Here is a 13,580-nt window from a genome sequence, read left to right on the forward strand (position 1 = left end):
GCTTACATAGTAAATACTAGGTAGAGTTACAAAGACTTGTAAGGAGAAAATTACAAATTGTAGTGAACATAGTAATGGAAAGGCCTTAAGAATATGTGGATTGAACATGTAAAGGTGTAACAAAGGTAGGATAAGCAGAAGAAAAAGAGAGATTGGGAGGGGTGTGGTGTAGGGAGGAAGGTAAAGAAAAGACTAGGGATGAGCATGAAGGAGCTTGGGAGACATGGTCTAAGATATAATAATCATCAAAGTAGGAGTTGTGCGGGTGGGTCGGGTCGTTTGGGTAAGCTTGCTTGAAGAGATGGGCTTTCAACATTTTTCTAAAGGGTAGATATTCGTTGATTGTTCAGATGGATTTTGGTAGAGCGTTCCAAAGCTGGCTGCCTAAAAAGGAGAAGCTGGTTAAACTCTCCATATCAGATAACCTAAAAATTCTTGGAGTAACGATAGACAACCATATATTATTCGAAAACCACGCTAAATCCATCACGAAGAAAATGTTCAACATGATGTGGATACTGAAACGAGTGAAATCATATCTTCCCTTGGACACTTTCCGGAACATGGTACAATCCACTGTACTTACCCATGCAGACTATTGCAACAATTTTTAGGTTATCTGATATGGAGAGTTTAACGTCTGGGATGCTAAGGGTAGATGGGAGGAGTGGAGAGTATTGAGATGAAAGGACTAGGCATTGTGTTTTCTCTTTGTTTAATTTCATCTTAAAAGTGTTAGCCCAAGAGGTTAGGGAGGTCATGCTAGTAATTATTTTATCAGAGATTTCTGATAAATTAGATTTAAAGGGGATAAATATGGTAACGTCATCAGCATAGATGAAGGGGTTAAGGCCATGTTTGGTTAGTAACCTGGCTAGGGGAATCATCATGAGGTTGAAAAGTATCGGGGAAAGCGGGGATCCCTGTAGTACCCCGCATTCCGATGACCATGGGGATAATATATTTGTAGTCTCTTTGACTTGGTAAGATCTTGTGGTAATGAAGCTTTTTATCCAGTTGATTATATTGCCACCAATCCCAAGTTTGTCCAGAAGTTTAGTTAGAATAGTATGATCTACCATGTCAAAAGCACTGGCCAAGTCAAATTGTAGAAGGAGGACTTTGTTTCCAATTGCTATTTCTTGTTTAAATTTGGATATTAAGCTAAGAAGAACCATTTCAATGCTATGGGCAGAACGAAAGCCCAACTGCGATTCATGTAGGATGGAAAATTTCTGAATATATTCGTTGAGTTGTGAGGTCACTCTGTTTTCCATCAATTTGGTGATTAGAGGGATGAAGGCAATTGGACGGAAGTTGGTAATATCGTTTGCAGGTTTCTTTGGATTTTTTGGTACAGGTGTTAGCAATATGTTGCCATGTTTGGAGGGGAAGGAGCCTCGCTAAAGTAGGAAGTTTATGTGGGTGGTGAGATTTATAATAAAGCATGTAGGGGTGCCATTCAATAGGTAGCTGGGACAGGGGTCAAGGTGGTAATATGACCTGGAGAGTTTAGAGATAGTTTTAGTGAATTTTAGATAAACATTTTAGATAGTTTTATATTTCTGTTATTGCCTGTTCTTTTCCACCTATTTATATGGTTCACTATTCTACTCTGACAATAAACTGGATTAGTTTATTGACTCTGCTGTCCTGGACTAAGAATCTTGGTGGTTTGTTTGTGGGACCCCTGAGAATGTGGCCCCAGTAACCTAGAAATCACCAAGGAATAACCAGAGAGTGGGAGGCTCGTCCAGAGGCAAGTGACATCCAGTTGGTGGGATGGAGGGTGTTAGTGTAGAACACAAGTGGCAGGTGTAGGCAGACCTGAGCTGTGCCGAGGACAGACTCTCCAGGTGGCTGCAGGTTTATCCCCAGGCGAGTGGTTAGGTGTTTTGTCACAGACCTTAGTCTTTCTTTTTTGGTGGCAGCGTGGTGGGATTGTCAGGTCAGTGTGTGGCATAAGGATCAACATCCACTGAGTGGTTCAGAGTTTTTTTTTAATGTTTAAATCATCTTTATTAATTGCAGCCATTCAGAACAAACAATACAAATCGTGGCCAACAGGAGCAAGTGAAAGTAGAATGTAGATACAATTATCATTTATTAATAACAGCCCTACCCCCCCCACCACCTCTCCCACAGTCATTCCCCTCTCAACCCCACAATCACACAATCAATATCCCGAACTCTCATTTAACCTGAGAGGCCACTGCGAGAAGGAATATGACCCATTACCAAAGTTGTTTAAAAAAAAAAAAAATTATGGCTGGTTAACAAGTCCGCTGCGTGCAGCTGGTTGTAACGTTGCCGGAAAACGCTCCCATGTTTGATGGAAATGTATACCATCCCTTGAGGAAATGTCCCTGACTTCAAAATGTTACAATATAAGTAAACGTTACAATTTAAGTAAATCAATCAAATGGGTGCGCCACACTGCAAAGGTGGGAATAGGTAGCGAATGGTGGTAGACATCAAAAAGCATCGGGATGCTAAGCTACCTGGCATCCCCATTGGGCATGAACCATTGACAATAATTGGGACCAGAAATTAGGGATCAAGTGGCAGGTCCAAAACATATGACCTAAAGTAGCAGGATTATAGTTACATTTTGGGCATGCTTCTGTGAGGCCAAATGATGCTCGAAATGCTCTGAAGGGAGATATGCAGAGTTGTACAGCAAATTTGTATTGCAATTCACAAAAACCAGCAAAAGGAGAGCAACATTGGATTCCCAGTACATAGGTCTTGAGCTGATCCGCAGTTACCTCTACAGCTAGTTCCTCAGACCAAGTAATAGCTCTTTTACTGTAATCTAAGTCCTCAGTACAGTCTAAAAGATATCTATGATGATCACGCAAGGGTACCACATCTTGAGATCCTAAATTAAGTGCTGCATTTAGAGTGCCCTGCACATCTTCACTGAGGTTAGCCCATCCTAATGAAGTGACATAATAATGCAACTGTAAATACACAAAGCAATCCGAGGGTGACAGCTTGTATTCTTGCTGTAATTTAGTGAATGGTTTCAGCTTACCATCATCATTCAAAAGTTGAAATAGATAATGTATTCCTAAATTCCTCCAGTGTGCAACAACAGGGAAAGTCATGCCCACAGAGAAATCAAGATTGTGAAAGATGGTCAAATAAGGTGTGGCTACAGCAGAAAAGTAATGACGTTTGCACAACTACCTCCAGGCGCTGAAAGTAGAAGTGGATGACAATGTATCATGGAGTTTGTTCTGCCTGAAATAGTGTGCAAGTGTCAAGTGATGTGTGTTATGGCAGAGAGAGAAGACTCTAAAGGAGTAGCTGAGAATGTTTGCATCCCTGTAAGCTAGTAATGAATATGTCTCATGGAACAAGCAATAGTTAAGTATCTTATATTGAGGAGCCCCAAACCCCCAAGGGTCCTAGGTTTCTGTAGAACAGATATAGGAAGTCTGGGGTGCCCTCCCTTCCAAAGAAAAAGCTCAAACGCTCCTCCCGCCTCTTCAAAAAGCGAAGATACTTATCTCTAACAGGTATTCCCCAAGGACAGCAGGCTTCAAATTCTCACAAGTGGGTGACACCAATCTGCGACACCTAGTCCGGCATTTTGCCATAGCTAAAAGACAGCTTTGTGAAGTGTGAGCTGTTCTCCACTACGCATGTGTGAGTGCCTTCCTGCCTGGCCTGCTGCACGAACGCAGTCTCCTCAGTTTAATACTATAGCAAAAATAAAATAAAAAGAACAAAGGAGACAACTCCAAGGGGAGATGGGAGGGATTGTGAGAATATGAAGCCTGCTGTACTTGGAGAATACCTGCTACAGGTATTTATCTTTGCTTTCTCCGAGGACAAGCAAGCTTCTACCTTCTCACAAATGGGGAATCCCTAGCATCTAAGCTCACCAAAAACAACAAACATTGGTCAATTGGGTCTCGCAACGGCGAGGACACAACACAGATTAACCTGAAACTATATACAATCTGAATAAGAGTGCAGCCTGGAACAGAATAAAAAAGGCCTAGGAGAGTGGAGTTGGCTTCTAGACCTCAAACAGATTCTGCAACACAGTCTGCATGAACAGACTGTTGTGTCAGGCAGCAGTGTGATGTGAATCGGTGCACTGAAGACCATGTTGCAACCTTGCAAATTTCTTCAATGGAGGCTGACCTCAAATGGGCTATCAATGTGGCCACGGCTACGACATTATGAGCCAAGATATGACCCTCCAAGGACAGCCCAGCCTGGGCATAAGTGAAGGAAATGCAAACTTCCAGCCAAATTGAAATGGTGCGTTTCCCGAAGGTGGCTCCCATCCTGCTGGAATCAAAAGAAACAAAAAGCTGGGTGGACTGTCTGTAGGGTATTGTCTGCTCCATTTAGCAGGTCAATGCTCTCTTGCAATCCAAGGTATGCAAGCTGATTTTGTCAGGATGGGTATGAGATCGGGGAAAGAATGTTGGCAAGACACTCGACTGGATCAGATGGAACTCCGACACAACCTTCGGCAAGAACTTAGGGTGTGTGCAGAGGACTACTCTATTGTGAAGAAACTTAGTATAAGGTGTATCCCACCACTAAGGCCTGAAAGCTCACTGACCCTATGAGCTGAATTAACAGCCACCAAGAAAATGACCTTCCAGGTCAAGTACTTCAGATGGCAGGAATTCAGTGGCTCAAAAGGAGCTTTCATCAGCTGGGTGAGAACAATGTTGACATCCCATGACATTGGCGGAGGTTTGACAGGGGGCTTTGACAAAAGCAAACCTCTTATGAAGCGAACAACTAGAGGCTGTCCAGAGATGGGCTTACCTTTTACATGTTGCACTAAGATGAACCTTATAGAATTGGTCTTAAGACCAGACTCGGATAGGTGTAACAGGTATTCAAGAACGGTCTGTGTAGGGCAAGTAAGGGGATCTAGGGCCTTGCTCTCATACCAAACAGCAAACCACCTCCATTTAAAAGAGTAACCCCTCTTAATGGAATCTTTCCTGGAAGCCAGCAAGACCCGGGAGACACCATCCAAAAGACCCAAGGAAGTGAATTCTAGGCTCTTAACATCCAAGCTGTGAGAGCCAGAGACTGGAGGTTGGGATGTAGAAGTGACCCTTCGTTCTGTGTGATGAGGGTCGGAAAACACTCCAATCTCCATGGTTCTTTGGAGGATAATTCCAGAAGAGGAGGGAAACATATCTGCCATGGCCAGCATGGCGCAATCAGAATCATGGTTCCGCAGTCTTGCTTGAGTTTTAACAAAGTCTTTCCCACTAGAGGTAGCAGAGGATATGCATACAGAAGGCCTCTCTCACAATGAAGAAGAAAGGCATCTGACGCTAGTCTGTGGTGGCCTGAAGCATGGAACAGAACTGAGGGACCTTTTGATTGATCTGAGTGGCAAACTATAGGAAGCACATGACAAAGTACTGCCAAGCCTTAACAGCAACATTGTAAGTAGTATACTATGCCATACTTTGAGTATTTTTACTGCTGTAATTGTCTAGATTTATTCTTATTGTACACTACCTTGAGTGAATTCCTTCAAAAAGGTGGTAAATAAAGGTGGAGAAGTGGCCTTGTGGTTAGAGCACCGGTTTTGCAATCCAGAGGTGGCCGATTCAAATCCCACTGCTGCTCCTTGTGATCTTAGGCAAGTCACTTAACCCTCCATTGCCTCAGGTACAAACTTAAGATTGTGAGCCCTCCTGGGACAGAGAAATATCCAGTATACCTGAATGTAACTCACCTTGAGCTACTACTGAAAAAGGTGTGAGCAAAATCTAAATAAATAAAATAAAATAAAATAAAATAAAGTAATTAAATAAATAAAAAGATCCACCAAGGGGAAGATCTTGCAGGCGATGCCATATTGAGAGACCACTCGTGAGGCTGCATTATCCTGCTCAGTCTGTAGGCCACGGTATTGTTTTTGCCTGCCATATAAGTGGCTCGAAGGTACAAGTTGGCGAGCCCAATGCCACATCCAGACGGCCTCCTGACAGAGGGCATGATCCGGTGCGCCCGCTTGTTGATGCAATACATTGCAAATGGAGAAGTGGCCTAGTGGTTAGTGCATCGATCTTGACATCCAGAGGTGGTCGGTTCAAATCCTGCTGATGCTCCTCCTTGTGATCTTGTGCAAATCACTTAACCCTCTATTGCCTCATAAAAAAAATTAGTTTGTGAGCCCTCCAGGGACAGAGAAATACCCAGTGTATCTGAATGTAACTCACCTTGAGCTACTACTGAAAAAGTGTGTGAGCAAAATCCAATTAAATAAAAAAATAAATACCTGATTGTCTGTTTGGTTGAGAACAATTTGGTGTGATAGCTGATCTCTGAAAGCCTCTAGAGTGTTCCAGATTGTTCGAAGCTCCAGGAAGATTTGTTTCCTAAGAGGACCAAGCTCCTTGAGTGTGAAGCCCATCTACACGAGTCCCCCCATCCCAGGAGAGTTGCATCCATCGTCAGCACCGTCTGTGGCTGAGGAATTTGGAATGCAAGTCTCAAAGTCAACTTGGATCGAATGGTCCACCACTGAAGAGAGCGTACAAGCTCTGGTGATACTTGGATGACATCTTCTAGACTCCCTGTGGCTTGATACCACTGAGAAGCCATGGTCCACTGAGCTGATCTCATGTGAAGATGTGTCATGGGTGTAATGTACATTGTGGAAGCCATGTGGTCCAACAATCTCAACATCTGCCTAGCTGTGTCCTGCTGAGAGACATGAACCTTGGACGCGAGCGAGACAAGAATGTCCGTTCTCATCTATGGGAGGTAGGCTTGAACCATCTGTGTGTCGAGAGCAGGGCTCCTATGAACTCCAAATCGCTGGACAGGGTGGAGATGAGACGGGGTAGTTTAAAATGAACCCTAATAGCTCGAGCACCCAAATAGTCATCAGCATGGACTCCTGAGCATCCTCCTCCAAGGTGCTCTTCACCAGCTAATCATCAAGATATGGGAATACATGGACTCCCAGTCTGCATTGCGAAGCTGCAACTACCGCTAGACATTTGGTGAAGACCCTGGGAGCTGACGTGAGACCTAAAGGCAACACATGGTACTGAAGTGATATGCTCCCATCCGAAATCAAAGATACTTATGGTGAGCTGGTAGTATCAGGATGCGAGTATATGCGTCCTTTAAGTCAGAAAGCATAGCCAATCATTTTTAAGCATTGGGAGAAGGGTGCCCAGGGAAACCATCCTGAACATTTCTCGGACTAGGAATTTGTTATTTGTTCAGGGCCCCTTAGGTCCAGGATGGGACGCAACCTCCCTGTACCTGGAATATAATTCCTGCTCTTCCTCCCCAGGAGGAATATGTTTGACCGAATGGGCCTTCAGAAGGGCAGAGAGTTCCTCTGCAAGTACCTGCCTGTGCTAAGAGCTGAACGAATGAGCTCTCGGTGGGCAATTTGGAGGTTTGAAATGCCAATTGAGAGTGTATCCGAGATGGACTATTTGAAGAACCCACCGGTGGGAGGTCATAAGAGGCCACCTTCGGTGAAAACATTTCAGCCTTCCCTCGACCGTCAAATCATCCAGGACAGACATTTACACTGCGGCTATGCTCTGCTGGAACCCGTCAAAAGCTCGCCCCTTGCTTTGACTGGGGAGCAGCAGGGGTCTTAGGCGCATGCTGTTGACATGAATGAGCGTGCTGGAGCTGAGCCTGAGTAGGCTGGCAAGCCAAAGGGATGTACCTATGCCTAAGATAGTAATAGGTATTCCTCCTTGGCTTACCAAAAGACCTCCTAGCTGAGGAGGTTGATGCAGAAGGTGCCTGGTGGGAGAGAGAAGAGAATCAGTGTGTTTTTTTATTTGGTCTGTGACCTCCTCAACCTTCTCTCCAAAAAGATTCTCTCCCCGGCAAGGGGTATCCACCAACCTCTTCTGAACAGAATGTTCAAAGTCAGAAACACGCAGCCATGAGAGTCCGCACATTGCTATACTTTGAGGAGAGATCTTGGATGTCACATCAAAAGTCTCATACGTGCCCCTAGTCAAGAACTTGCGACATGCCTTCTGCTGTTTGACCAACTGGCAACAAGGTTCGGCGTGCTCCGGAGGGAGTGTGTCGAAGAAGTCTGATAGCTGCTGTACCGAGTTCCGCAAGCAGATGCTCGTAAAGAGCTGGTAGGATTGTATATGGAAGATGAGCATTCCTCCCAAAAGAATCCAGGATTCTAGCTTCTCTGCCTGGGGGTGCCGAGGCATAGACGCTGGAACTCCTGGCTCTTTTGAGAGTGGATTCCACCACCATGGAATTGTGAGGCAACTGAGGCCTATCAAAACTAGATGTACCATGTATCCGATAATGGGTGGCAATCTTCTTAGGCTTGACAGGGACCGAAAGAGAGGACTCTCAGTTCTTGACGAGGACTTCGTGGAGTACCTCGTGGAGAAGTGCAGTCACAGCCTCCTTAGGAGGAGATGTATAGTCCAGGATCTCGAGCATCTTGGCCCTGGGCTCATCCTCCACTTCCAAAGGAAATGGAATGGCCTCAGCCATTTCCTTTACAAAAGATGGAAATGAAAGGCTCTCCGGTGGAGACCTTCTCCTTTCAGGTGGAGGGGAGGGCTCAGAGGGAATCCCATAAGACTAATCTGAGGAAAAGTATCTGGGATCCTGCTCTGAATCCATGATAGCTCCCTCCTTGGTGTCAGACAGACAATCTCCCTATGGGAACAGAAAGGCCAAACCTGCCTCAGTGCCGAGGAACCATGTTCCCGACAGCAGCGTTGAGAAGTTGGTTCCCACCTCAACTTCGGCAAAGCTTCTTCCACCGATACCGAGGGAGTGCCGGCTTGGGTGGTAGTCGACGTCGGGGCCACAAGTGGCTCCAGAGTCGGAGGTCCCAGTGTCAGAAAGATCTCCCTATGGGATTGCTGAGACCGAACCTGCCTCAGTGCCGAAGAACCATGTTCCTGAGAGCAGCATCGAGAAGTCTGTTCCCACCTCAACTCTGGCGAAGCTTCCCCTGCCGACATCGAGGGAAAGCCGGCTTGGGTGGTAGTCGACATTGGGGTCGCAAGCGGCTATGGAGTCTGAGGCTGCACTGGCACTGCAGGCTGAGGGCCAGTCAGGGCCGCAACAGGAGGTATAGGCGCAAGCACCCCCGATACCAATGCACACAATTGCATAAGGCCATCCAGCAGCTCAGGGAGCAAGGCCCGAATGTGCTCATTGAGGGCCGACACCAAGAAAAGCTGGGGGCTGGCTGAGGCGTAGATTGTAGAATCGCTGGGTCAACGCAGGAGCGGGATCTCGGCTGCTTGGAGACAGGCGCATCGGCACCTCCTGTATGGAGATGGAGTGGTCCTCTTGGCGCCAACGCTTCTCGGGTGCCGACTTCTTCAATGCCCCTGAGTTCCCGGCACCATGTGTTGAGGATGACCGATGATGATGCTTCTTAGCCTTTGTACAAAGCATATCACCAAGGCTCCTCGATGCAGACGAGGACTATGTCGAATCCTCACGTTGCCTCGGAGTCGGTTCCAACGATGGATGGTCCCAGGGGCCTGCACAGGAGGCCTCGAGACAGGTGGAGACCTACTCGATACTTCAATGCTCCCAATGTCTAAGGGTCCTGAAGCAGCCATGCTTACTGATGCTCATGATGAACACACCTCTGACCTCGATGCCGATGTTGAGGAACTGGACTTGGCTCCAAAAATCCTCTCTCATTGAGCCTCTCAGGAAATCTGGGTCCTCTTCTTCATGCGAAGACAGAGAACACAGTTAGCAGGGCTATGGTCGGGCCCTAGACACTGCAGACACCAAGAATGGGTGTCCTTTTCTGAGATAGTCTGATTGTACCGGGTACAGCCCTTGAAACCACTGGGAATCTTTGTGGACATAGATGGAAAAACTTTGTCTGCTAAATTAAATGACCTGATGGTGCCTGAAAAAGGGGCAAGATATGGTAAAAGTAAAGGGAAAAACCTGGCCGAAGTCAGGGTCTAAACGCAGCCCGATGATGATGGAAAAAAATAATAAAACTTAAAAACCAGGAAAACAATTCTAAGAAATTAAAAGAAGGGAGAAAAAGGTTCCAATAATAGGAACTGAATAAAAAAGGCGGTAAAAACTAGCTGGAAGGCACGGAAAAACAGCTCTCAAAGACAGAGCGAATGAGGAGAGAACAAGAAAAACACCTTCTCCTCACGTGGAAAAAAGAGAACTGAGGAGACTCCATTCGCGTGATAAGGCACACACACATACACGATGGGTTGGCTCATGCATCACAAAGCTCTCTTTTAGATATGGCAAAATGCCAAACAGGACGACATGGATCATCGCCACCCACTTGTGAGAAGATAGAAGCCTGCTTGTCCTTAGAGAACAAAGGTAACATCTGAAACACAGAGTCAACATCATGCTAAACAAGGAAATGCGACCCATCAAGGAAACAGGATAAGCGCCCCAGAGTTGTAACAAAATTTTGGTCTCTGCTAACAAGGGGAGCACATTATCGTTATTGGGCTTGGAAAGATCAGCTGGAATGTAAACCCCCAAATATTTTATCTGCTGAGGAACCCACTGCAATGGTAAGTGTCCCACCCACTCATTCTGAAGAGATTTGTACAAGTTCAGCTGAAATCCCAAAAGTGGCCCGTACTGCGCAAGGACATGAATTAACTGCGAGAGGGAGCGTTGAGGCTCACCCAGAATTAAAAGTAAATCATGCGCATATGATAGCACCTTGAGGGAGTAGCCCCAGACTTTCGCACCAAGCACTCCTTCCTTTGCCTGTATCACACACAAAAGGGGCTCTAATTGTCTTGTCTGTCTGTATTTTTTTAAATTCTTTATTTATAATTTTAATTCACAATAATCAAGGATCCCCTTGTTCAGAAATACAGGTAGAATTAACATTACAAAACTCCAAATACTCATACAATCTTCCTTTTTTGTTGAGTTGATTTAGTGACGTCAGGATATATCCACACTTTGAAGCCACAAAATAAAGTTTTGGAATTTCTAAAGTACAATCTTAGAATAGTATTATAGTCTTGTTCAAACATCATGGAAACAATCACTGTAGCTCTATTCATTATAATATCAGAGGATTGTTGTAGTATATCAGAAATATTTTGTAAATCAGGAATATATTTTTCAAGATCTTGTATGCCTCCTCTAGGTTTAGGAATAAAGTATATCTTGTTTACCGGGGGGGGGGGGGGGGGGGGGGGGGGGGGGGGGGGGGGGGGGGGAAAGAGATTTGCCTCAGCAGGAACATTCAAAATTTCTGACAAATATCTGCAAAAAGTATCCATTAAAGTTACCCCCGCGATAATAGGAAAATTCAAAAAATGTAAATTGAGGCGCCGATTAAAATGGGGGGGGGGGGGGGAACAAGATGGCTGCCGTACCGGTTGATTGTTGAAACACCCAGTGCGTGATTGAGCAGAAAATTTTCCTTTTTTCTTATTAAAATGTCTCATACCAAGAGTAAAGGAATATTGAGGATAGTGCCTCCACCTACCTCAACTTCCTCTCCGGCTCAATCGTCGCTAGAGCGTTACTTCCCTGGTACTTCCAAGTTACCACGGGGAGAGGATCCCATTGCGGGGGGGGGGGGGGGGGGGGGGGGGGTGCGGAGAAGCGGACTCCCTGCTGGGAGAGGAAGTCTCCCTGTCTCCACCATCTTCTGTGCAGATGCCTCCGTGTCTAGCGTCGAGAGTGGTCCTGGTGGGAAACCCCGTCGACTCTGACGATGTGTCGGCTGGGGCGTCCGGTGAGGACCCAGGCAAGCGGTCAGCGATCTGTGGAGCTGAGGGAAGTTTGATTCCCACAGCATTGAACTCGGAGGTGACCCTACAAACGCTCGAGGTGATGTTAGACCAGATTACTACCACCATACAGAAGACGTCAGGTGATGTGCTCAATTTAAATTCTAAGTTTGAAGACTTGAAAAATACCGTAGACTCTGTAAAAAGTGAACTGACAACTCAAGTACAATTCTTACAAAAAGAGGTGGAGATATTGAATAAGTATAAAGATGTGGCCACTAAAGATTCTATGGACATTAGGCGTAAAATTGAGCAAATTGAGAATTTTAATCGGCGCCTCTGTCTGTATTTTTTAGATTGTAAGCTCTATTGAGCAGGGACTGTCTCTCTGTGTCAGGTGTTCAGCGCTGTGTGCGTCTGATAGCGCTATAAAATGCTAATAATAATAATATGAGGAACAATAATGAGGATAAAGGGCAATCTTGTCGGGTACCTCGACTGACAGGTAAATCCTCCACTTTGATGCCATTCACTAGCAATGCTGCTTGGAGAGAAGAATACAGTGTTAAGATCGCCTGCAAATACAATCCCTGGAGGCCAACCCAGCTAGTTGAATTAATGGGGCTTCATTTGGTCCCCAAGTTCAGTCTGGTGGTGCCATTTGGTGCTCCACTCACCAGAGAGAACTTCTAGAAGGCTTATCATCTGACTCTGTGTGTGTGTAGGAGAATAGGAGTGCTCCCTAATACCCATTTCAACCCAAGAGAAATGTTGTATAGGAAAGAAAGGAGATAGGTTTCAAAGATATATAGTTTTATTTACTACTACTACTATTTAGCATTTCTATAGCGCTACAAAGCGTATGCAGCGCTGGACAAACATAGAAGAAAGACAGTCCCTGCTCAAAGAGCTTACAATCTAATAGACAAAAAATAAAGCAAGCAAATCAATTAATGTGTAGAGGAAAGAGAGGAGGGTAGGTGGAGGCGAGTGGTTACAAGTCAAAAGCAAGGCTAAAGAGGTGGGCTTTCAATCTAGATTTAAAGATGGGCAAGGATGGGACAAGACGTAGGGGCTCAGGAAGTCTATTCCAGGCGTAGGGTGCAGCGAGACAGAAGGAGCAAAGTCTGGAGTTGGCAGTAGTGGAGAAGGGAACAGATAACAAGGATTTATCCATGGAACAGAGTGCACGGGAAGGACGAGTGTGAAGAGATACTGGGGAGCAGCAGAGTGAGTACATTTATAGGTTAGTAGAAGTTTAAACAGGATGTGAAAACGGATGGGGAGCCAGTGAAGCGACCTGAGGAGAGGGGTAGTATGAGTAAAGTGACGCTGGCAGAAGACAAGACAGGCAGAAGAGTTTTGAACCGACTGAAGAGGGGAGAGGTGACTAAGTGGGAAGCCAGCAAGAAGCAGATTGCAGTAGTCTAAACGAGAGGTGACAAGGGTGTGGGTGAGGGTTCTGGTAGAGTGTTCGGAAAGAAAGGGGCGGATTTTACGGATGTTGTAAAGAAAGAAACGACAGGTCTTGGCGATCTGCTGGATATGAGTAGAGAAGGAGAGAGAGGAGTCAAAGATGACACCAAGGTTATGAGCTGAAGAGACAGGGAGAATGAGAGAGCCATCAACAGAAATAGAAAACGGGGGGAGCGGAAGCCTATTCCGAAAGGATGGGCTCCACCTTAACCAGGGTGGGACCAGGCTGCTGGCATCGGCATTTAAAAAGGAAATAGAGCAGCTTTTAAACTAGAAATGGGGGGGGGGAAGGCCGACAGGCGCTCAAAAGCGCATGGTTCGGGATAAGGTATCTTGAAAGGATACCTCACAAACAGGGAAGATAGGGTTTCT

The 13,580-nt window shown here is 45.6% G+C and overlaps 1 protein-coding gene across 3 annotated transcripts in view; it reads right to left on the reverse strand.

The window, feature by feature from the left end:
* SEPTIN2 (septin 2) overlaps positions 1–13,580 on the reverse strand; it is a 488,195-nt gene that overhangs the window by 144,628 nt on the left and 329,987 nt on the right. The window lies entirely within an intron of this gene.

This window comes from Microcaecilia unicolor, chromosome 10 (assembly GCF_901765095.1).
Source record: "Microcaecilia unicolor chromosome 10, aMicUni1.1, whole genome shotgun sequence".
Classification (NCBI taxonomy): domain Eukaryota; kingdom Metazoa; phylum Chordata; class Amphibia; order Gymnophiona; family Siphonopidae; genus Microcaecilia; species Microcaecilia unicolor.